Source organism: Cervus elaphus, chromosome X (assembly GCF_910594005.1).
Source record: "Cervus elaphus chromosome X, mCerEla1.1, whole genome shotgun sequence".
NCBI classification, from domain to species: Eukaryota; Metazoa; Chordata; class Mammalia; order Artiodactyla; family Cervidae; genus Cervus; species Cervus elaphus.
This window is the reverse complement of record NC_057848.1, coordinates 34,542,869-34,567,742: the sequence shown is the minus strand read 5'-3', so window position 1 is coordinate 34,567,742 and position 24,874 is coordinate 34,542,869. Positions and strand designations below refer to the sequence as shown.

Sequence of the window (24,874 nt, the reverse complement as noted above, 5' to 3'; positions counted from 1 at the left end):
TTGCATCACTATATGATTTATTTATAACTATTCTTATAGAATGAAAAAGGAATAAATATTTGGTAGCCCACATATTACCTTTTAACTTTATTCCATTCTCCTTAGCTTGGCATTCAAGGCTGTCCATGTTCTGGTCCTGGCTGACTTTAATTCCTTCCACTACCCTACTTTCCAATCAAGCTGTAATGCTCATTGACACCTATTTCCCTGCCTTCATGTTTTTTGTTCGATCTGTTCCTTCTATCTTTGTATATCTCTGCTTGGGGAAATGGTACCATTCTTCATAGTTCAGCTCATGAAACTGACCCTGATTTCTTATCAAATCCTAATTTCCACAGGCTCTCTATCATACCTCCTAGAGAAGTTACATTCACCTAATACTGTAAGTATCTATTTTCTGAGTTTTTTCCCAAGTTGTAATTTATAAACTCCTTGAGGATCTTTTTCAACCTTCCATTAACTTCCCAGGTGGCTCAGTGGCAAAAGAATCTGCCTGCCAATGCAGGAGACACAGGTTCAATCCCTGGGTCAGAAAGGTCCCCTGGAGGAGAAAATAGCAACCCACTCCAGTATTCTTGCCTGGAAAATTCCATGGACAGAGGAGCCTGGCAGGCTGCAGTCCATGGGGTCACAAAGAGTCAGACATGACTGAGCATACATGCACGCACGTGATCCCTTATATAACCATGCTTACAATAGCTGCTCAATAATTACTGAATAAATGCATGGATATGACTGAAGAAATGCACTTAACACTGACAATCTGGAGAGAAGCACGGTGTTATCTCTGTTTCAATAGATAATAAAGGCTGGGAAGTGCCTGAAACTCCCTTTTTATTTCCCTCCCCAACTCTTCTATCTCTTACGGTGCAAAGAAGACTTAAATTTCTGAGTATAACCTAGAATTAAGGAATAGTCACTTTTGGGGAATTCCCTGGCAGTCTAGTGGTTAGGACTTGGCACTTTCACTGCTGTGGAGCTGGGTTCAATCCCTGGACAGGGAACTAAGATCCTGCAAGCTGTGTGCCACAGACAAAAAAAAAAATGAATAATTACTTTGTTAGAAACTTTGCTCTTGAATTATTTCAGTTCCATGATTTTAAAGGAAAACTACGTGGAATGGGTTCATGGCCTGAAGTTTTAGACAGTTCAGTTGTGTCTATAGATGCTTTTCATTAACAATTAATAATACTGCCTCTAACACAATCAACACTGAATTTTCCTTAAGGTCTAACTATTTATTAAATATTTATTAGAATTCTATGAAGCTTGAAGAAGCTGTAAATAACAACACTCTCATATACAGTTTGTCAACTTCTTTAAACATTTCATTTGAGGGTTTTTAAAACTAACCATATATTTCTTAAAACCTCTGTGTCTGCAGAACACCAAACATCCTGTTCAATTCAGAGAGGTCTACAGTTCAATTTCTTAAATCTGAAGGATTTTGAAATGAGTAGATGAAAAGTTAGATATGGGTGAAGGGGGTCCTCTTTCTTAATCTGTTCCTATATCTGTGACAACTTCTCATAAAAGCTTTCCACATAGGATCGCCATAGCTCTCTTAGTTAACTAATTGATGAGTTGCACAGACAATGTGATTGCTCTATTAAAAGGTCTGGACCATTTGGAAAGGAAAACAACCATGCAATTTCAAAAGAAGCCAAAATTCTATTAATTCTAAAAAATCTGGTTATTGTGGAAAGACCTTTGTAAGATTATAGTATCCTACATTTCTTTTCTAGAAAGCTAATAAAATGAAAATCAGTCTCTAGTCTTTGTAAAAGTAATGGAAAGCTGATGAGGGATAAGGAGAGTGAGGGATAGGAAAATGGGAAAGGCATTAGGAAAAGAAAGGAAGGGAGATGGAGGAAAGGGGGGAAGAAGGAAGGAAAAATGTGAGAAGATGATGAGGGGTGTGGGAAATGCCGATAAGAAGTGGGAGGAAATAAGTGGTTAAGAGGCACAGATGAAGATAGGGTAGGAGGAAAACATTGGGAAAGAGAGGAAGAAAGGAAAGTGGGAAGGGAGATTGGGGGAAGGGAAAATGAAAAGCAATTAACTTAATAACTGGCCAATGTCCAACATTAGCCTGGACATCTGGTTTACTTCCAATGTAAATCAAAACACCTACAAGTAATGTGAATGCACCTCTGATTTTCTAATTGTATGTTTTGTCATTAATTTGGTAAATAAAACTCTTGGCAAAAAAACTCATGATTTTGGTATGAACATTGAAATGCCAAGTCTTCGATTATGTTCAACATCAGCACAGTATATATAACCTCACAAAAGCAAAATAACATACATACCTAGACCATGAATTTTGCTCCTTAAAATGAGAAGGGAATGTGAAGCTTTGCTCATCCATCAACATGGAGAGGGATTCCTAGGGTGAATAAGAGAAGCAAAGTTCTGTATGTATTCAGACTGACATATTCAGCAAACCTTTGAGTGCAAACCAAGTACCAGGCCCCCTATGAAGTGCTGGGGATATAGAGATAAGTGTAACCTGATCCCTGTTTTGGTCCTCAAGGAGCTCCCCATAGTTCCTTTTGCTTTTCTTTAATGTGATAGTTCTAAATTGGCAATTCTATATTTTTCCAAATGACACCTGCTTATAGAATTTCAGAGCTGAAATCTCACCACATAGCTCAGGAAAATGATCAGTGAAACAACTCAGAAGAGAGTTTTGGCTCTTGCAATAGCTTTCAAGAGTTAACGCGTTCTGTTCACATTTACCTGCCCGGTGTTGGGGAGAGAAGCTACGCGGGGTGGGAACTGTTAGAGAATCTAGTTCCACAGGAGCCTGTGAAAAAACAATTCCAGCCGCAAGCGCGTCTTCAATGGTTGAAGCCATTAAGTAATAAGCGTTTCAAGTGAGAGCTGCTGTATCTTTCGCGGCAGACAGTGCCGATTTGTCACACCTGCGGATAAATAACCGCATTTTCACCATAAATAACATCACCATATTTCCAAGTCTTACCTTTCTCGTGGCTCGTGGGATGAATGGGGCTGGCCTTTTAAGGATCCCTTTTGAAGCTTACACCGACGGGCAAGTTGTTCAGGAACATCTCTGGAATATCTGGAAAATAGAAAGAAAGCCTTGTTTTGCCAGAGAAACAGGACTATGTTCATGCAAAATACGCTTTCTCTTTCATCCTCCTGAAGAGTCAGATCTTCCCAGCGCAAAAGAGAAAAGCACCCTCTATTAGTGAGTTGAAACGCTGGTTGCCACTTACAGCTTCAGAGCGCAGTTTCAGATGCCTGCTCCTTGTAAACCCCGAACAGCCAAGAGAATTGTCCCTTTGGATGTGTATATACCATCCTTCCGGAACACCTGAATGGAAGCAGCCTGAATAGTTAAGTCCCCAGTTCCTCTTTCGCAGGCAACAGTTTAGAGAGTGCGGGAAAGGTAGTGAATCAGCTCTGCTTTGCCTTAGCGGCTGGGAGCCTGAGAGGGAGGAGATGAAGAAGCTCAGAAGCAAAGTTTGTCTAAGCCTTCCACTTTAACCCCTTCGAGGTTTCTTCATGAATCTGTAGGATTAGCAAAGACTCCCTGTTTTTGTAAAAGCCTCTTCATAGGACATTTAAGGAAATCAGATCTCCTGCTCAATTCAAGACTTTTTTCATCTTAGATTTTACAGTAATTAATATGTGTAGAATTGAAACCAAACATGCCAGGATGTAGTGATATTTAAATAGTTCCATCTTCATAAACAGTATGTGTGCATATGTATTTCCCCAGGTTTGGGAAACTTTTTTTTAGGCACCAACTGAATTCTTTTATTTTGAAGTTTTTGTGGAGATTTAACATCAGTCTTGGAATCTAGGTCTGAGTTTCTAATTGGTGGGGGGGGGGGTCTAAGCTTTAAGTAGAATATCTTTAAATAAGGCATATTTATCCTGGGTACATGTGCCATTATAAGTGATTCATCCAACTGTAGTTTAAATGCCATTACTGTGTTTAATATGGGACTTCCCAGGTGGCACTACTGATAAAGAAACAGCCTGCCAATGCCGGAGACATAAGAGATATGGGTTCGATCCCTGGGTTAGGAAGATCCCTTGGAAGAGGGCATGGCAACCCACTCCAGTATTCTTGCCTCAAGAATCCCATGGACAGAGAAGCCTAGCAAGCTACAGTCGATAGGGTTGCACAGAGTCGGACATGACTGAAGCCACTTAGCACGCATGCACATGTTTTATATATTGTGGCAAGAGGAAGGAGATTAACATTTCTTGAGTGCTTACCCCATGTCAAGCATTTAATGTAGAGAATTTCATTTAATCCTTGCAATAACTCTGTAGTTTGAATATTATTATTCTCATTTTACAAATAAGAAAACTAAGGCTTAGAGATGAAGTATATCACATAGTTTCATAAGCCTGGAGCCAGTATTTGAAAACAAGGAGTGCTATCCCAAAGTCTCTGCTCTTTTCTCTGTAGCAGTAGTTCTGAACCTTTGGTGGGTCTTCGACTGCTGTGAGAACTTAATGAAAGCTATGGACTGTCCACTTTTTTAGAAATAGGCATATAATTTCTGTGCTCCATTGCCTCCAGGTTAAGAACAGCTGAATGTCCTTTTCCAATATTTTCCAATATTTCAAATATTCCAAAATTTTCCAATTCCAATTTTTCCATGTCACTTTTGCAATATTATAGTGACATTAGTGCCTTGTTCATCCAAAAACTCATGGTCATCAACAATTTCTATTATGGAATTAATAATAATAATAGTATATAATAATAATGGGGACTTCCTTGGTGGTTCAGACAGTAAAGAATCTGCCTGCAATGCAGGAGACCCAGGTTCAATCCCCAGGTCTGGAAGATCCCCTGGTGAAGCGAATGGCTACCTTCTCCAGTGTTCGTCCCTGAAAAATTCCATGGACATAGGAGTCTGGCAGGTTACAGACCATGGGGTTGCAAAGAGATGGACAAGACTGAGCAACTAACACTTTCAATTTCATAATAATAATAGCATAATTATGTATTATACCAATTTTTAAGAAATTACTGCAGTGCTTTTTCCTTTTCCCCAAATTCTCTTTAACAAGTTTTGCATCCTTTATCTTTTCATTTCCCTCATTCTAGCAGTTACAATGGGTTGAGACTCTCCTTGAAATCAGCAGCATAGTCTAATGCCTTGTGGAGTAGGAAAACTGGAATATGGAAAACTGGAGTAGTATACTCAAGATTTATGAAACTACAGGGTAAACATGATGCATTTTTCGAGAGGATCAATTTTACTTGAAATTTCAGATAGGGAGAACATAGGCAATTTGAGTGATAATTTTCAAGATAATTTATATGACAATGAAACCATATTGTGGAATAAAATGCAAATGTTGTATACACTTTTTTTTTTTATCAAGCATGAGACTTCAGAGAAATATTGCACTTGCAGTGGTGCTTCATTGGGCTAGCCAGACTTCTCCAGGGATGTATGTTCATTCTATTCTGCCATTTGGAATAATTTGGTGAAAAAGTTTGAAGATCATGTTGTAATGAAACGATGATGGATTTTGAAGTCAGATAGACCTAGGTTTCAGCCTCACCTTTAATCTATATTTTCTGGGTTACCTTGAGATAGTCAATTAATTTCTTAGTTTGGGAAAAACTCTCTTCATTAGTGTTAGAAAAGAAAACATCTCTAAAACTACATGGTAGGTGCTCAATAAATGTTAATGTTGCCATCTCAATTTTTTACACGTCAAAAAAATGAGGTTACTTGAATATAGCTGGAGATATCATTAGAGATAGTCTAATGTTTCCTACCTAATTAGGAAAAAAAAGACTTATGTAGCACGATATTAAAATTTAAATTTCCAGAAAGACATAGATGCCCTACAACAGATGGGAATTCCAAAGCCAGATCATGATATATAGAATTTACAAAGGAAATGTTCCAGCACAGAGTCCAAGAAATAAAAAGAAGGCTCATTGTGGAGGAGAGTGAGGGAAAAACTTGTGAAAACACGTCTCTGAAGAGATCTATTGGCAGGCTAAGACTCCACTCCACCTTCTACAGGAATGCTTTAATGGTGGAGGTATTACCTCCTTCACCTCAACAGTAGGGAGAGGGATTTCTCCAGACCACTCAAAGAGCTCGATATTTGTTCACTGCAGTAGAGGCAGAGAATTGGAGCTGCACATCCCAAGAAAGCGAACGTGGTCATTGGCAAGAGGATAGGGTTGACTGTGTTGGGACTGGCCAGCATTCCCAGAATTTATCAGGCAAGGGATGTTTGAGGATTTCCTGGGAATCAATCAAAAGGGTGCCATGCTAGAGATAGGGAGAACAAATGTGGGGTCACACTGGAAACAGTCCAATAGAACCACCTAGATGTAGAGACCCCAGCAAAAGAAAAAAAAAAAAAAAAAGGCTGGAGATAACTATTGGATTCCTAGGGGTGGAGGAAAGAGCTGTAAACTACCAACCTGGATATGAATTATGAACCCAGGTCTCCCAAATAGTATCTCTGAGTGATCCTCAGTCATGAGGACATTTAAAGAACCCAAAAAAGATCCAGAGACCCAGAGAGTGGGAAGCCATTTCCCAAGGAAGAAATGACCAATCCCTTTACCTCTTGTCCCTCTTCCTGCTTCCACCTTGGTGAGGGTCCAAATCAGAGCTGGCAAGTGGGGAGAGAAAGAAGAAAAGCTATCATCCCCCTCTTCTCCAAAGGCAGATGGTCAACACCTATAGGCCTCAGTGTGGGTTGGGAGGGCAGACCTTACTTCTGAGTAAAACTTGAAGAATTTGATTAATATCTTGGACTGAATATGTCCTGATTACTGAATCAAGACTGTGTTTTGTGACTTTGAGTGATTTTAGGACTGTTTATTCTTGAAGGAATGAACAGAAAAGTCATAGGCCTTGTCCAAGTTTCCATCCAAGGTCAGAGAAATTTTATACCAAAGGAGTATATTTTATTGGACATTGGGAGACAAAATAAAGTTGTGTTTTGATTCTATCATTAATTATACTTTAAAAAATGCTGGTTATAAACGTTAATTCATTCCTTCATTCAGTGAATATCTGAGTGCCTATGTGTGAGGCATTGTGCTAAGAACAGGACATACTATGAAATGAAAAATAGTCCTTACCCTCAAATTGTTTATGATCTATGGCAGGGGTCAGCAAATGCTGACCTTTTTCCGTAAAGGGCCAGATAGTAAATATTTTAGGATTTGAGGGACACTTAAGATCTCTGTTGCATATTCTCTTTTTAAATCAATTCTATAAAAATGCAGAACCATTCTTGGGAGCTAAAAAGAGGTCATGGGTCAGATTTAGCCCACAGGCCCTTGTTTGCTGGCTCCTAATGTGTGTAAGAAACAAATTTTTTAAAACCACCAATTATCATACATTTCTTATGTTTGAAGTTGTATTAGGATCCTTGGGGAGGAGATACAGGAGAGCATTACCTAACTCTAGGGAATTGCGACTTCCTGGAAGTGGCAATATGGATTAGAGATCTGAAGGATGAGTAAGAATTGGTCAGGGTTAGAGGAGGCGAGTGGTATTCAAGGCAGAGGGAGTTGCCTATCCAGAGGCACCAAAGCTTGACAGAGCTTAGTTCACTTTAGAAACTACAGAAGGGAAAACTGAATTTTACAGAGGTTAAATACTTTGATCAAGATCACACAACTAGGAAGTGATGGAGCTTAAAATCTTAACCCAGGTGTGGCTGAGTCTAAACCTATGCTCCTAACTGCTGTATCATACTTCTGCCCTGATACTAAAGCTGTGTCTATCTAAGATCCACTTCTTACTTTCTGCAAATCAGCAGCTCATTCTGGCTCACTTCTGATTTCCTTGGGGGTAAAAATGTCAGTTCTAGAAGGGCTTGCAAGACCTTAAAAATAAGAAAGTGAATTGATAATGTTGGATTGTCATGCTTAGAATTCTAATTCTCCCTTTTAAAAATAACCCTTTAACCCAATAAAACCTAGCTCACACTACTCAAATTCAGAGTTTGCTTATTTCTTTTTTTACAAGAAGGATCCCCCCACCCCCAGCCTCAGCAGCCTCAGTAGCTAAGCTCTGCTGCTGCTAAGTCGCTTCAGTCGTGTCCGACTCTGTGCGACCCCATAGACGGCAGCCCACCAGGCTCCCCGTCCCTGGGATTCTCCAGGCAAGAACACTGGAGTGGGTTGCCATTTCCTTCTCCAATGCATGAAAGTGAAAAGTGAAAGTGAAGTCCCTCAGTCGCGTCCGACTCTTAGCGACCCCATGGACCGCAGCCTACCAGGCTCCTCCGCCAAGCTCTAGCACTGTGATAATGTAATTTCTTACCTTCTTGTTATAGATTTATAGTGTGATAATAGTACTCTCTGACTTGGACTACATATGGTGATTGGTCCAAGTACTGCTCCTATCTTCACCACTCACATTGATGACCTTGGCCAAATGAGTTTACTCAGTACAGATTAAATCTGTCAATGTTTTCAATTGATTATTTGGTGGATTTTTATTTTCCCCATGGTTTGGAAAGCTAGGTTAGCCATGTAGCAGCTACCCCAGGAAACACTCACCTTAAAGTCTGCCACGCATGTATATTTCACATCATACTCTCATGGTACACCTTAAACATATATATATATATATATATATATATATATATATTTCATATATATATATTTATTTATAAACATATGGCCATTGTTGTTCAGTTGCTAAGTCATATATCTCACATCATACTCTCATGGTGCACCTTAAACATATATATACATAAATATATATATATATGAAATACATATATATATTTATTTATAAACTTATATGGCTGTTGTTGTTCAGTTGCTAAGTCATATATTTCACATCATACTCTCATGGTACACCTTAAACATATATATACATAAATATATATATATATGAAATACATATATATATATTTATTTATAAACTTATATGGCTGTTGTTGTTCAGTTGCTAAGTCATGTCCAACTCTTTGTGACCCCATGAACTACAGCATGCCAGGCTTCCCTGTATTCACTATCTCCCTGAGTTTGCTCAAACTCATGTCCTTGGAGTCAGTGATGCCACCCAACCATCTCATCCTCTGTTGACTCCTCCTCTTGCCCTCAATCTTTCCCAGCATCAGGATCTTTTCCAATGAGTTGGCTCCTTGCATCATGGCCAAAGTGTTGGAGCTTCAGCTTCAGCACCAGTCCTTCCAATGAATATTCAGGGTTGATTTCCTTTAGGATTGACTGGTTTGATCTCCTTGCAGTCCAAGGGACTCTCAAGAGTCTTCTCCAAAACCACAGTTTGAAAGCACCAATTCTTCAGCACTCAGCCTTGTTTAGGGTCCAGCTACCACAGCCATACACGACTACTGGAAAAACCAAAACTTTGACTATACAGACCTTTGTCAGCAAAGTAATGTCTCTGCTTTTTAACACACTGTCTAGGTTTGTCATAGCTTTGCTTCCAAGGAGCAAGCATCTTTTAATTTCATGGCAGCAGTCACCATCTGCATTGATTTTGGAGCCCAGGAAAATGAAATCTGAGACTGTTTCCAGTTTTCCCCCATCTATTTGCCATGAAGTAATAGGAGTAGATGTCATGATCTTTGTTTTTCAATGATATATTGGTGCTTATACATACATATATATACATATACATACATTGGGGTTTCCCTGGTGGCTCAGATGGTAAAGAATCTGCCTACAATGCAGGAGACCTGGGTTCTATCCCTGGGAGATCCCCTGGAGTAGAAAATTGCTACCCGCTCCTGTATTCTTGCCTGGAGAATTCCATGGACAGAAGAGCCTGGCAGGCTACAGTCCATGGAGTCACAAAGAGTCAGACACAACTGAGAGACTAACACACACACACACACGTATTTCACATTGTACACCTTAAACTTCACATGTTATATATCAGTTTGTTGTTGTTCAGTTGCTAAATCATGTCTAACTCTTTGCAACCTCATGGACTGTTGCACACCAGGCTTCCCTACCCTCCATTGTCTCCTGGAGTTTGCTCAAATGGTGCTGCTATCTAACTGTCTCATCCTCTGTTGCCCCCCTTCTCCTGCCCTTAATCTTTCCCAGCATCAGGGTTTTTTTTTTTTTCCAATGAGTAGACTCTTTGCATTGTGGCCAAAGTATTGGAGTATCAGCATCAATCCTTCCAATGAACATTCAGGGTTGATTTCCTTTAGGATTGAGTGTTTTGATCTTCTTGCAGTCCAAGAAAAGCCCAATAAAAGAAAATCTGTCCCTGCTTCCATTTTTTCCCCATCTATTTGCCATGAAGAAATGGGACTGGATGTTATGGTCTCAGTTCTTTGAATGTCGAGTTTTCAGCCAGCTTTTTTTTTTTTTTTTTTTAGATATTTGAAATGTAATTTTATTCTGATTCTAAATGAAAAGGAGTGGGAATGACAGTAACAAACAAGATTCCACCTCTCAATATTGTCATGTGACTATAGCAGTCTTATATTTGAAACTCAAGGAGGAAACAACTGTGTTCCAAAACACCTAAATATGCAGGTCCAAAAAATGAAGGTATTTTTTTAAACTGCCACATTCACTCCAAAGCCCATCCATCTCCTTCAGCATCCAAAGATTAAGTACATGTTCTGTTCAGCTATGTAATAAAGTAGCAAACACGCTGTACCACTGACATCACAGGACAGTTGCCTATAAAACTAGACTTCTGATGCTGGGCCCCAGCTTCACTTTCTCACAGGTCATCATCTTCATCCGGGAGAGCAGTTGTCTGAGCAACCTCTAAATCTTGCTTGTACTGTGCTGCCAAGGCTGGGTCCATGACCACTTTGGCAGGGCAAGAGCAGGCATGGTGACAAACTCCAGGTTAGGGTCTCCAATCAGTTTTCTAGCAAGCCAGAGGAAGGGCTTTTCAAAGTTGTAGTTACTTTTGGCAGAAATATCATAGTACTGAAGATTCTTCTTTCGGTGGAAGACAATTGACTTTGCCTTAACCTTTCTGTCCTTAATATCCACTTTGTCGCCACACAACACAATCAGGATGTTCTCACACACTCGTACCAGATCTCTATGCCAGTTAGGCACATTCTTGTAAGTAACCCTCGATGTTACATCAAACATTATAATGGCACACCAAGCTTGTATATAATAACCATCTCTCAGTCCACCAAATTTCTCCTGACCAGCTGTATCCCATACATTGAACTTAATTGGTCCTCTGTTGGTATGGAACACAAGAGGATGGCCCTCAACACCCAAGGTAGCTACATACTTCTCTAATTCACCAGTCAGATGACATTTCATGAATGTAGTTTTTCCAGTAACACCATCACCAACCAAAACAATTCTGAACTGAATTTGGAGTTCTCATTTGCCAGCCATCACGATATTACTTCCAGAAGTGTCTCCACACTTGTCTGACTGCTAGGCCAGCTTTTTCACTCTCCTTTTTCACTTTCATCAAGCATCTCTTTAGTTCCTCTTCACTTCCTGCCATGAGAGTGGTATCATCTGCATATCTGAGCTTGTCGATATTTCTCCCAGGAATCTTGATTTCTGCTTGTGATTCATCCAGTCTGGCTTTTCCCATGATGTACTCTGCATATAAGTTAAATAAGCAGGGTGGCAATATACAGCCTTGTCATACTCCTTTCCCAATTTTGAACCAGTTGTTCCATGTCAGGTTCTAACTGTTATTTCTTGACCCACATACAATTTTCTCAGGAGACAGGTAAGGGGTTCGGTAATCCTATCTCTTTAAGAATTTTCCACAGTTTGTTGTGATTCACATAAAGGCTTTAGCATTGTCAATTAAGCAGAAGTAGATGTTTTTCTGGAATTCCCTTACTTTCTCCAAGATCCAACAAATGTTGGTAATTTGGTCTCTGGTTCCTCTGGCCCTTCTAAATCCACCTTATACATCTGGAAGTTATTGGTTCACATACTGTTAAGACTAGCTTGAAGGATTTTGAGAATTACTTTGCTATCATGTGAAACGAGCATGATTGTACAGTAGTTTGAACATTCTGTGGCATTGCCCTTGTTTGGGATTGGAATGAAAACTGACCTTTTCCTCCTGTGGCCACTGCTGAGTTTTCCAAATTTGCTGACATATTGAGTGCAGCACTTTAACAGCATCATCTTTTAGGATTTGAAATAGCTCAGCTGGAATTCCATCACCTCCACTAGCTTTGTCCTTAGTAATGCTTCCTAAGACCCACTTGACCTCACTTTCCAAGATATCTGGCTCTATGTGACTGACTACACCATCATGGTTATCCAAGTCATTAAGACCTTTTTTGTATAGTTCTTCTGTGTATTCTTGAAACTTCTTAATCTCCTCTGCTTCTGTTTGGTCCTTACCATTTCTGTCCTTTATTGTACCCATCCTTACATGAAATATTCCTTTGTTATCTCTGGTTTTCTTGAAGAGATCTCTAGTCTTTCCCATTTTATTAATTTCCTCTATGTCTTTGCATTGTTCACTTAAGAAGGCCTTCTTATATCTCATTGCTATTCCTTGGAGCTCTGCATTCAGTTGGGTATATCTTTACTTTTCTCCCTTGCTTTTCACTTCTCTTCTTTCATCAGTTATTTGTAAAGCCTCCTCAGAACTCTTCACTATGACCTGTTGGCACATCATGGGTGGCCCTGCATGGCATAGCTTCTTTGAGTTACTCAAGCCCCTTCACTATGCCAAGCCTGTGATACATGAAAGGTATATGTTATTTACATCTTAACAAAGCTGAAAAATAAAATTCTGCTTAAGAAGGGACTATATTGAAGTTCATTGTTCTAATATTTCAGTATCCTATAAAATGGGCTTTTATTACTAAATCAACTGAATGCCATCACAGCAATATGTATGGTACTTCCAGACGAAATGAGGTAAATAGCAAAGCGAGAGCTCAAACATAAATCAAAACAGGTTTATAGGGAGTTCCCTGGTGGTCCAGTGCTCAGAACTTGGCACTTTCACTGCCAAGGGTCCAGGTTCAATCCCTGGATGGGGAACTAAGATCCCGCAAGCTGTGTGGCATGGCCAGAAAGAAACAAAACAAAAAACAGGTTTATGCAATTCAGTAAGTTAAAGACAGCAGATTGATTACATACATATATTACCTCTTCATCTCAAGATAGAAAAAGAATGCAAAAGATATAAATTCATGATGATGAAGAGAATGGAAAAGGAGCCATTAGTGGATGAAACTTGGATAAAAGCTGGAAAGCAGATGGAGGTGTAGGAACTGACAAAGTAGTATAGAAGAAGCTACAGTTTACAATGCTTGCAGAGGGGTGATACAGTAAAAGAGAAAGTCACCCTTCTCTGCATAAATGCTACATTTGAAAAAGAGAATGGGTGAGATGTAAGGCATAAGGGTGGGGGAAGGGATAAATTATTATAGTTTTTTTAATAAGTCATTTTTATAGATTCCTCCATTTCCCACCCCCACCCCCACCCCCAGTCTGGTAGACAGAATACCTTGTAGTCAGAAATATCCTCCATGAGCTCCAAAAATTGTTGTGTTATTCTTTAAAGAGATTGAGAGGTCCAAGAGAAAAGGCGTCCACATTTTTTTGCATTTAGAAAATCCAACAACAAAATGACTAGCTCCCTATTCATGTATATGAAGTTCCCAAACACTTTTTTTTACTGTCTCATTCTTCCATGTGAACAAAAGAATCAATGATCACCAAATATTTAAGGGAAACTTTCAACATGAAAGAATGATGTACAGATAGAAAAAAATATCAAGGGCTCTTGAGAGAGGAAAAAAAGAAGAGAGAGGCAAAACACCCTAATTAGTATACTCAGAGAGATTCAAGAAAACATTGCATTTATATAACAGGAATAAGATATCTGAAAATAAATAATAAGAAGTCAAATTAAAAAATTAAATTAAAAAATATGATTATTGAGATGTAATTCAAGGGAAGTTGGAAGAGTTGAGGAAATATAAAAGAAAGCACAGAAAGACTAAAAGAAGGAAAATGAGATTGAAAATAACATGATATATAAAAGGAAAATTAGGGAGATTCAACATTTGACTAATAGTAATTCAAGAGAGAACAAAGTAGAGAGAATTATCAAAGAAAATTTCAGAGTATATTCTTATGAAATATCAGAATAAAAAGTATAAAGATATCCTCAAAGCTTCCAGAGAGAAAATAGTAACCTATAAAGAAATGAGAATGATATTGACCTTAGTGTTCTTTATTTGAATTAAAGTATAGTTGATTTACAGTGTCATGTTACTTTCAGGTGTATAGCACAGTGATTCAATTATGTATATATATTCCTTTTCAGATTCTTTTCCCATATGGTTGGTTGTTTAGTCACTAAGTCGTGTCCAACTCTTGCAACTCCATGGACTGTAACCAGGCCCCTCTGTCCATGGGATTCTGCAAGCAAGAATACTGGTTGCCATTTCCTTCTCCAGGGGATCTTCCTGACCCAGGAATTGAACCAGGGTCTCCTGCATTGCAGGCAGATTCTTTACCAACAGAGCTATGAGGGAAGCCTCTTTTCCCATATAGGTTATTACAAAAAACTGAGTTTAGTTCCCTGTGCTATACAGTAGGTCCTTATCAGTTATCCACTTTACATATAGTAGTGTGTATATGTTAACCTCCTAATATTATCCTGCCCCCACCGCTTTCCCCTTTGGTAACCATAAGTCTATTTTCTATGTCTTTGGGTCTATTTCTGTTTTATATATACATTCATTTGTATCTTTCTTTTTTTTTTTAGATTTCACATATAAGCAATATTATATGATACTTATTTATCTCTGTCTGGCTTACTTCACTTAGTATGATAATCTCTAGGTCCATCCATGTTCCTGCAAATGGCATTAATTCATTCTTTTTATGGCTGAGTAATATTCCATTGTAAATGTATACTACATCTTCTTTATTCATTCCTCTGTCAATGGACATTTAGATTGCTTCCATGACTTGGCTGTGAACAGTGCTGCAGTGAATATTGGGGTGCATGTATCTTTTAGAATTATAGGAGATAACTACAAGAAGAAACAGCTAAACAAGTAGAGGGGGCTGTCCTGGGGGGGTACATAAATATGAGATGTGGTGTGGTAAAACAGATGTCTGTTGCTTTGCACTGTATTCTATTATGTTTTAACCTTGGGTGTGTATTACTTTCATAAATACTTTTGAATTATTTAAAAGATTGAGCTATTGGTTTTTTTTTTTTTTTTTTCAGTTTCTTGTACAATGAAGATGGTCATCATGGATAATGAGATTTAGAGCAGAAAAAATTTCATGATCAAGCATTTGTTGAACACTTATTATTTGCCTAGCACCCTGCCAAGTGCTAAGGTGTCTTAAACATTCCACAAGGAACTTGAAACCTAGTTGGGCAGAGCAAACCAGTACTTGAATAATTAGAGGATGAAAATACATAGTAAATTTAGTGTGCTAAATTATGCCCATTAGAAAAATCTGGTGGCAGGAAGATGAAATCAGTTTGGATTGAAATTAGGGAGGGTTTGGGGTAGATCTGGGGCTTATTTCTGGCCATAAATGATGGAAAAGATAGGAATAGGTCTAGAAGGTAAGAGTGTTAGGAAAGGGAAAGGCAATATGGACAATGACATAACTTTTTTTTTTTTTTATAACTTTTTATTTACTCATTTTTTCTACTTTGCTATGTATTATTAGGTAGAAATTTTTATCCTCTGTAATATCACTAAAATGCTTTCTCTTTAAATCTCCCTAATATAACAACAGAATGGTTCCAAATCAGGAAAGGAATATGTCAAGGCTGTATATTGTCACCTGCTTATTTAACTTATATGCAGAGTACATCATGAGAAATACTGGACTGGATGAAGCACAAGCTGGAATCAAGACTGCCAGGAGAAATATCAGTAACCTCAGATATGCAGATGACACCAACTTTATGGCAGAAAACGAAGAAGAATTAAAGAGCCTCTTGATGGAAGTGAAAGAGGAGAGTGAAAAAGTTGGCTTAAAACTCAACATTCAGAAAACTAAAATCATGGCATCTTGTCACATCACTTCGTGGCAAATAGATAAGGAAACAATGAAAACAGTGAGAGACTTTATTTTCTTGGGCTCCAAAATCACTGCCGATGGTGACCACAGCCATGAAGTTAAAAGATGCTTGCTCCTTGGAAGAAACGTTACGACCAACCTAGACAGCATATTCAAAAGCAGAGACATTACTTTGCCAACAAAGGTCTGCCTAGTCAAAGCTATGGTTTTTCTAGTAGTCATGTATGGATGTGAGAGTTGGGCTATAAAGAAAGCTGAGGGCCGAAGAAATTGATGTTTTTGAACTGTGGTGTTGGAGAAGACTCATGAGAGTCCCTTGGACTGCAACAAGATCCAACCAGTCCATCCTGAAGGAAATCAGTCCTGAATATTCATTGGAAGGACTGATGCTGAAGCTGAAACTCCAATACTTTGGCCACCTGATGCAAAGAACTGTCTCACTGGAAAAGACCCGGATGCTGGGAAAGATCGAAGGTGGGAGGAGAAGGGGACTACAGAGGATGAGATGGTTGGATGGCGTCACCGACTCAATGGACATGAGTTTGAGTAAACTCCGGGAGTTGGTGATGGACAGGGAGGCCTGGCATGCTGCAGTCCATGGGGTCACAAAGAGTCGGACACGACTGAGCGACTGAACTGAATATAACAACTTTCTCTGAGTGGACTATTTTTTTCCTGCTGACAGTGCAGTAAATTTTCTGTCGCTTTGCAGAATGGAAACTGCCATTTACTAAATGAGCTTTTCTCTATTGGTGCCAAGTCTTAATAAAGACAGATGGGTTTCCCCCTTCGTGCTGCTGCTTCTCATCTCAAGCTGATGAATTTGAGACTGAGAGCCTGACCCTGTCATTGTCAAGTATTATAAAAGGCTTCATCCTTATTTATTGCCATACTTTAATTACAAGGGGGAAAGTATCGATTAAGAAACAAAGGATTTAAAATCATTTCAACAAAACCAGGATGTCTGAGCAAATTAAAGCCATCTTTTTTTCTTTTCTATTTTCTCTTCTTTGGTAGTGGAGAGTGAAGATGGTGGACTGATAAGTGTTGTCTAGGTTAAATTTAATTAATAGGAACTCACAGCATAATGTTCTATGAAGAATGTACATGTTGAAAACCATGTTGTTACAGGGCTATCTATTCAAATATTTAGGTTCAATTCAATGGAAAATTTAGCCATGTTATTACACTTTACTGGCCATCCTGGGAGTCCTTTATAGACCTGGCTGGAATCAGTACATAAGACTTCAGAATGGTTTCCTGGAACTAGCCCTGAAGATAAATTATATAATATATAGCCGATGATTCCCTAAACCCTTTGAGAGAATATGTTAGTTGTCTTTCATGTGTTGTGATACAATGTGGAAACACTAGGAACACCCTCTGCCCTCAGTTCACCCAAAACTATTCACCTCTTTTTTCTTGTGTGCCAGATCTAAAATGCCATTCACTCATTCATTCATTCCTTGGTGGTAGGATTTTGCATCTCTGGAGACCCTCAGCTAACTTGCATCTGACTCCTCCAGTCAGATTTTATGGTTCCAATCAACCTCTAACACTTTAATGGGAAAGAGTTTATCTGAGTGTGTGTGTGTGTGTGTGTGTGTGTCTGTCTGTCTGTATGTGCATGTGTAATGATTTCTTTTTCAGGATAAAACTCTTATTTTTTAACAAGATTTTACATGTTTATGACTAAAAAAGAAAATCTTAAGCAATATACAAATATAGAAAGTGAAAGCCTCTCTCTGCCCTTCCCCTAACCTTTACAGAAGTAACCACAGTTTTATTTTATTTTTTCATTTATTTTTATTAGTTGAAAGCTAATTACTTTACAATATTGTAGTGGTTTTTGCCATACATTGACATGAATCAGCCATGGATTTACATGTGTTCCCCATCCCGATCCCCCTCCCGCCTCCCACCCCATCCCATCCCTCTAGGTCTTCCCAGTGCACCAGCCATGAGCACTTGTCTCATGCATCCAACCTGGGCTGGAGATCTGTTTGACCCTTGATAGTATACTTGTTTCAATGCTATTCTCTCAGAACATCCCACCCTTGCCCTCTCCCACAGAGTCCAAAGGTCTGTTCTGTACATCTGTGTCTCTTTTTCTGTTTTGCATATAGGGCTGTCATTACCATCTTTTTAAATTCCATATATATGTGTTAGTATACTGTATTGGTGTTTATCTTTCTGGCTTACTTCACTCTGTATAATGGGCTCCAGTTTCATCCATCTCATTAGGACTGATTCAAATGAATTCTTTTTAATGGCTGAGTAATATTCCATAGTGTATATGTACCACAGCTTCCTTATCCATTCGTCTGCTGATGAGCATCTAGGTTGCTTCCATGTCCTGGCTATTATAAATAGTGCTGCGATGAACATTGGGGTGCACATGTCTCTTTCAGATCTGGTTTCCTTGGTGTGTATGCCCAGGAGTGGGATTGCTGGGTCATATGGCAGTCCTATTTCCAGGTTTTTAAGAAATCTCCACACTGTTCTCCATAGTGACTGTACTAGTTTGCATTCCCACCGACAGTGTAAGAGGGTTCCCTTTTCTCCACACCCTCTCTAGCATTTATTACTTGTAGACTTTTGGATAGCAGCCATCCTGACTGGCGTGTAATGGTACCTCATTGTGGTTTTGATTTGCATTTCTCTGATAATGAGTGATGTTGAGCATCTTTTCATGTGTTTGTTAGCCATCTGTATGTCTTCTTTGGAGACATGTCTGTTTAGTTCTTTGGCCCATTTTTTGATTGGGTCATTTATTTTTCTGGAATTGAGCTGCAGGAGTTGCTTGTATATTTTTGAGATTAATCCTTTGTCTGTTTCTTCATTTGCTATTATTTTCTCCCAATCTGAGGTCTGTCTTTTCACCTTGCTTATAGTTTCCTTTGTAGTGCAAAAGCTTTTAAGTTTCATTAGGTCCCATTTGTTTATTTTTGCTTTTATTTCCAATATTCTGGGAGGTGGATCATAGAGGATCCTGCTGTGATTTATGTCAGAGAGTGTTTTGCCTATGTTCTCCTCTAGGAATTTTATAGTTTTTGGTCTTACATTTAGATCTTTAATCCATTTTGAGTTTATTTTTGTGTATGATGTTAGAAAGTGTTCTAGTTTCATTCTTTTACAAGTGGTTGACCAGTTTTCCCAGCACCACTTGCCAAAGAGTTTGTCTTTATTCCATTGTATATCTTTGCCTCCTTTGTTGAAGATAAGGTGTCCATAGTTTCGTGGATTTATATCTGGGCTTTCTATTTTGTTCCATTGATCTATATTTCTGTCTTTGTGATAGTACCATACTGTCTTGATGACTGCGACTTTGTAGTAGAGCCTGAAGTCAGGCAGGTTGATTCCTCCAGTTCCATTCTTCTTTCTCAAGATTGCTTTGGCTATTTGAGGTTTTTTGTATTTCCATACAAATTGTGAAATTATTTGTTCTAGTTCTGTGAAAAATACCATTGGTAGCTTGATAGCGATTGCATTGAATCTATAGATTGCTTTGGGTAGTGCAGCCATTTTCACAATATTGATTCTTCCAATCCATGAACATGGTATATTTCTCCATCTGTTTGTGTCCTCTTTGATTTCTTTCATCAGTGTTTTATAGTTTTCTACATATAGGTCTTTTGTTTCTTTAGGTAAATATACTCCTAAGTATTTTATTCTTTTTGTTGCAATGGTGAATGGTATTGTTTCCTTAATTTTTCTTTCTGTTTTCTCATTGTTAGTGTATAGGAATGCACGGGATTTCTCTGTGTTAATTTTATATCCTGCAACTTTACTATATTCATTGATTAGCTGTAGTAATTTTCTCGTAGAGTCTTTAGGGTTTTCTATGCAGAGGATCATGTCGTCTGCAAACAGTGAGAGTTTTACTTCTTCTTTTCCTATCTGGATTCCTTTTATTTCTTTTTCTGCTCTTATTGCTGTGGCCAACACTTACAAAACTATGTTGAATAGTAGTGGTGAGAGTGGACACCATTGTCTTGTTCCTGACTTTAAGGGAAATGCTTTCAATTTTTCACCATTGAGGATAATGTTTGCTGTGGGTCTGTTATATATTGCTTTTATTATGTTGAGGTATGTTCCTTCTATGTCTGCTTTCTGGAGAGTTTTTATCATAAATGGATGTTGAATTTTGTCAAAGGCTTTTTCTGCATCTATTGAGATAATCATATGGTTTTTATCTTTCAATTTGTTAATGTGGTGTATTACATTGATTGATTTGTGGATATTAAAGAATCCTTGCATTCCTGGGATAAAGCCCACTTGTCACCACTGTTTTAACAGAACGGTTCCATTTCTATATCTCTAGACTTTTTCTGCTGCTGCTGCTGCTGCTGCTGCTAAGTCGCTTCAGTCGTGTCTGACTCTGTGCGATCCCATAGACAGCAGCCCACCAGCCTCTCCCGTCCCTGGGATTCTCCAGGCAAGACTTTTTCTATGCTCAAGCAAATATGTTTGTGTATGTTTGTGTACATGTACACATATAAGGAATAAGGTTACAAATACATTGTTCTGCAATTTGTTTTCATTCAACCACATACTACAGACAGCCTTCCATGTCATTATTTACTTGTTCTTTTAATTGTCTTCCCTTTAGTCCTTAACATGTTGTTGTTGTTGTTGTTGTTGTTGTTGTTTTTCAGTCACTAAGTTGTGTCTGGCTCTTTGTGACCCCATGGACTGAAGCACACCAGGCTTCTCTGTCCTTCACTATCTCCCAGAGTTTGCTCAAACTCAAGTCCATTGAGGTGGTGATCAGTGGTGATGGACTCCAACTATCTCATTCTCTGTCACCCACTTCTTTTGCCCTCAATCTTCCTAGCATCAGGGTCTTTTCTAATGAGTTGGCTCTCTGCATCAGGTGTCCAAAGTAGAGTTTCAGCTTCAGCATCAGTCCTTCCAATGATACATAGCTTACATTATTTAACCAATAACCCATTGATGAATAGTGGTTTGTCCAAAGTTCTGCTATTATAACACTGCAATAATTGTCCTTATATGTACAGATATCCACACAGAAAAGTGAAATTGCTAGATTGAAGATTTTCAAGCTAAAACATTTTATTGATACAGCTAATTGCTTTCTAAAAAAGGGTCACCTATTTACTGTCAAGAAGGAAAAAAATGTCCTCTACATTACAATTTCTTCTGGCTGGTCTAGGAATGAAATTGACATGAGACAGATCAACAGGAGAAAATTGAAGAAAAGTTTAATAACATGTATACATGGAAGAGACCCAGGAGAATTGAGTAACTTGCGAAAAAGGCTGAAACCCTCACCTTTATACCATTTTCAGCTAAAAACAAAAGAGGATGTTGGGGGTAGTGGTTTAGGACTTTAAGGCGGAGTAAGGCAATTGACATGGAAATTAAAAAGCAAATGTTTGGTAAACAAATGTTTGCTGGGCCTAACAGAAACAATGACCATCGTGTTCTCTTGGCAAAACTCTATTAGCCTTCGCCCTGCTTCATTCTGTACTCCAAGGCCAAATTTGCCTGTTACTCTAAGTATTTCTTGACTTCCTACTTTTGCATTCCAGTCCTCTATAATGAAAAGGACATCTTTTTTGGGTGTTAGTTCTGGAAGGTCTTGCAGGTCTTCATAAAACTGTTCAACTTCTTCAGCATTACTGGTCAGGACATAGATTTGGATTACAGTGATACTGAATGTTTTGCCTTGAAAACGAGCAGAGATCATTCTGTCATTTTTGAGATTGCATCCAAGTACTGCATTTCAGACTCTTGTTGACTATGATGGCTACTCCATCACAGAAACAATGGTCACAAAGAGTCGACTAAACAACAACAACAACAACAAAAACAATGAGACCCAGAGAGGAATTTTAACAGACTTTTCCAGGTTCCTCCCTGTCTAGCCCATGTAGTTTTACTGTAGTTATCTATCATATTAATAATATCTCACTTCTTGGAATTGGTTTTCCCTACATTCTTTAGGCAGTTAGGAGGAAGGTCTAAGGTTCTTCCTGAGTCTTTTGGGCCCTGCTTGTTTTCAGCTTGAAATAATCTATAGCCTGAAGAGACATTTTAGGGTGGCAAGTTTTGTTCCTCTACATTACACTCTCACCAACACTGCATTGACACAATCCTTTTCCACACGGTGGAAATCCTTTTCCAGTGATGGATGGTGATTTAGTCGCTAGGTCGTGTCTGACTCTTGCAACCCCATGGACTATAGCCTGCCAGGCTCCTCTGTCAATGGGATTCTCTAGGCAAGAATACTGGAGTGGGTTGCCATTTCCTCTCCAGGGGATCTTCCCTACCCAGGAATCGAACCCCAGTCTCCTGCATTGCAGACAGATTCTTTACCAACTGAGCTATGAGGGAAGCACCCCAGTGATGCATAGAAGCTAATAACGAATGTTTTTTTTTTGTTTGTTTGCTTCTGATTATAAAAGGACTACATTTCATTTGTAGATACAGTTGGAAAACAGAAGAGTATTAAGAAAAAGTTAAAATATTTTGTATTCATATCAATCAATAAAAATCATCATTACCCATTTGGTGTACTATAGTTAATTTTTATTCTTATTTCTTTCTGAATATAGATGACCTTTGACATACAAAAGAAAGAAGTCCTGAGACACTGACAACTCCCCAACGTCTTGCATACCTCTATAACATATTTCACTCACAAAACACAATTTTTGCGTGACTGTATCTACTCACTAAAATGGTTTTCTAACTACTTTTATTTATTTTCATATATGTCATATAGTGAATCTGTTCACATCAAAGATCTGCACTACCATGAAACTCAAACAGCTCTAAACTTTATTTATCAAACATTTTTATTTCCTAGCTAAGCATTATCTTACAAGTTTTTACTCATTCTCTCTACTTCCATCACTAGCAATTGCATTTGGCTTTTTTTTTTTTTTTAGGCCACTTAACTTAAAAATTGAGAATAATGCCTGTTTGCTTTCATTCTATTATTCTTTTGTTTTTCTATTCATTTTTTTGAACATTCATCTCTTCTGGTATGACACTGTTATTCTCAGTTATTCTGGTCACTCAGTCGTGTCCAAGTCTTGTGACCCCCATGGACTGTAGCCCATCAGGTTCCTCTGTCTATGAAATTTCTCAGGCAAGAATACTGGAGTGGATTGCCATTTCCTTCTCCAGGGGATCTTCCCGACCCAGGAACTGAACGCAGGTCTCCTGCATTGTAGACAGATTCTTTACCGACCGATCCATGAGGGAATCCCAAGTTATTCTAGATTGCTCTATTTTTTTTCATGTATTTAGGATACATTTTTCAAAATTCATAAGCCTGAGGAATAATAACTATTAATAATTGCTCTAATGATCTTTCCAAATGTGTGGATCATCCCTGTGTTATTCAATACAAAATTGGATCCTTAAATGCCAAGTTATTTTCATGTTTAGGATTAGATCTAATAGGCAAATCTGATCATGTCACTTTTCTACCTCCATTGCCTTTTTAAGAAGAAAAACTTTAACAAAAATGGTATTATACTTGACATTTTATTGTATACTTTGATTTTGAATTTAACAATTCATTGTAGTAATATTTTCTATTCAATACATGAGATTTGCCTCATTTTTTCAATAACTAGGTAACACTCTACAAAATGACATCCCTTAATTTACTCAACCATTACTCTACTGATGAACATTTGTTCTTTTTTTTAATTGTTTGCTTACTATAAACAATATGCCTTAGGTAAATGACTTGTTTCAGTTCACCTGGAACTTTTCTGGGTTTAGCACTGAAGTCCCATGTCCCAGGAAACTCCTCAGCAATGGGCAAACTGGGACAGTTGTTTACCTCACTCTCTTATCTTCCTACATCTAGTCTTACCTACTAGCACTTTTGTTTGTGCCACGTACTTTCCCAGAACTGGGATTTTGAGGTCATCTGGTTGCTTTTATAAATTACACTTTGTAGAAAGTCCTATTGGAATGGGACTTGGGTAATTTTTCAAGTGGGGAATATGAAGAGCAAGTCACAGAGTATGGCTCTGGTCCACTTTAGAAACCAGAATAAAAATCTTTTAGCACTAGGCCATTTGAGTGAGGGAAGAGAGAATCACAAAAATGATATGAAGATTGCTGAATGGATAAAGGAAAATGCAGCAAGACCCAAAACCAAATTTCATGCTTATGTTTTTGCCTTGAATGAGTACTGCTATGTAGAGCCATTAGCTTAAGGATGTAGCAGCAAATTAAGAATCTGGAAACCTGTCTTGTTTAATAGCTTTTCATCTCAATATTTTTATTCCAAATAGGAAGACCTAAACATTAACCTTTTTCTCATATCCTAGAGGCATTAAATGGTTGAATTTCAGTATTTATAAAAGTACTTTGAGCTACTTAAGCTATTAAAAGTTTATAAAAATATGAACTACTTGTCCTGATAATCTACAGATGTCTTCTTGCCTTGTTCACAGATGCTGGATTATATTAGCATCTCTTAATTAATATTGAGCAAACAAGGTTTCAGTAGGCCTGTTTAACAGGTACATGTACAGCTTCTTCTGCCATCAGAAGTAGTGCACTTTGGAGATAAGAGTCTCAATATTATTTGCCTTATGCTTTTTGTTCAGGCAGCAATTAAGGAAGCAAGAACATGTGCCTTCCAGGACCTGGCACTCATCTGTCACTTCTAAAATAGTTTCAAAGCAATTTGTTAGGTAGTGCTGGCCGAATTATTGGTTTTCCTGTGATAATTGCCAATGTATTTCCTGTAAGGCCTAAAGATGGAGAGGCAGAGTGTTATGAAAGAACATTCTAGGGCTATTCTTTATAATCTTCTTAGATCAACCCTTTAGGAATTCTCAGCTTTAGAACACCAAAAAAGAACAGCAACTA

At 38.3% G+C, this 24,874-nt stretch overlaps 1 protein-coding gene, 1 long non-coding RNA gene and 1 pseudogene across 10 annotated transcripts in view; 1 reads left to right on the top strand and 2 right to left on the bottom strand.

Annotated features, from left to right (window-relative positions):
* Positions 1 to 24,874, top strand: part of DCX (doublecortin) — a 378,912-nt gene that overhangs the window by 143,892 nt on the left and 210,146 nt on the right. The window lies entirely within an intron of this gene.
* LOC122689147 lies at positions 2,316 to 3,439 on the bottom strand. The gene is made up of 3 exons (XR_006339729.1): positions 3,243 to 3,439; positions 2,987 to 3,085; positions 2,316 to 2,389 (listed from the first exon to the last, which is right to left on the bottom strand). It is a non-coding gene; the product is annotated as an uncharacterized LOC122689147 (long non-coding RNA).
* Positions 10,640 to 11,089, bottom strand: LOC122689145 (annotated as a pseudogene).